This window comes from Takifugu flavidus, chromosome 1 (assembly GCF_003711565.1).
Source record: "Takifugu flavidus isolate HTHZ2018 chromosome 1, ASM371156v2, whole genome shotgun sequence".
NCBI classification, from domain to species: domain Eukaryota; kingdom Metazoa; phylum Chordata; class Actinopteri; order Tetraodontiformes; family Tetraodontidae; genus Takifugu; species Takifugu flavidus.
In genome coordinates this window covers 22,934,464-22,935,583 of record NC_079520.1, presented here as the reverse complement: position 1 = coordinate 22,935,583, position 1,120 = coordinate 22,934,464, and positions in this window count along the sequence as shown.

Below are 1,120 nucleotides of genomic sequence, written 5' to 3'. Positions count from 1 at the left end.
TGTGCTTTTTCTTTCTTTGAATAACCAGATTTTAGTTGTGAAAAATATTTTCAGGAGAGGAAGCAAAAGAATGAGTTGATTCAGAGACAAATCAAGCATAGACACAGTAGTCAGATATTAATCATCTAGTATGTTCATTAAGTTGAAATCAACTTTTCACTCTTTCAAATAGCTTCAAGTGAAAACTCTCTTAATATTTCAGTAATATAATGCATGTTTGGGTGCAGAACACACCAAATTTGAGATATACGAGTAGTGCAGAATATATCAATCATAAACATGCAACAGTACATGAACACAAAGTAAACACTGTAAGGTGAATTATGTCCATTATTTATAATTATTTATAAAAGTAAAACATTAAAAATCATAGAGAAAATGAATTAACGTTAATTATGTTTTAATTTTTTACTGGATAATGATTTGAATTCCAAATCTGCAGACATTGAGGGTCATTTTTGTTTTAAAGCTTTGAAATGTAAATATATATCTATATTTACATTTCAAAGCTTTAAAACAAAAAATATATATATCATATTTAACATTGTAACTTAAAAACAAATCAACAAAAATATTTTGAAAATATTGTTTCAAAGACAGTACCTTTATATGTCATATGAGTAAAATATTTGCTTTGGGTTACAAATTACTGCATTTGAAAAAATGACATCTTTTAAAACTTTAACCTATGCACCCTTGTTACAATCTGGGGCTGGATCACGGAGGCAGCTAAGTTGCTATGCTAAGTCTTCGCTCATGGGAGGATTTTGAGATGCTCCCCAGGCTAGCTGGTGTTGTTTCTCCAGTGTATTCTTGGTTTTCTTCAAAGCCTCATCCCAGTGAGACATGCCTAAAACACCTCCCATAAGGAAGCATCCAGGGACATCCAAAACAGATGCTCGGGCCACCTATGCTGACTCCTCTTGATCGAGAAGAGAAGAGGCTCTAATCCGAGCTCATTGCAAGCACCTCAGTTTCTCATCCTCTCTCTGAGTGAGTGCCCAGCCTTCCTGTGGAGGAAAGTTATTTTAGCCTCATGTATCCACAATTTTGTCCTTTTAGTTATTAACCCAAAAGTTAATGACAATGAGGTGAGCGTGGGTATATGGGCTGACTGATA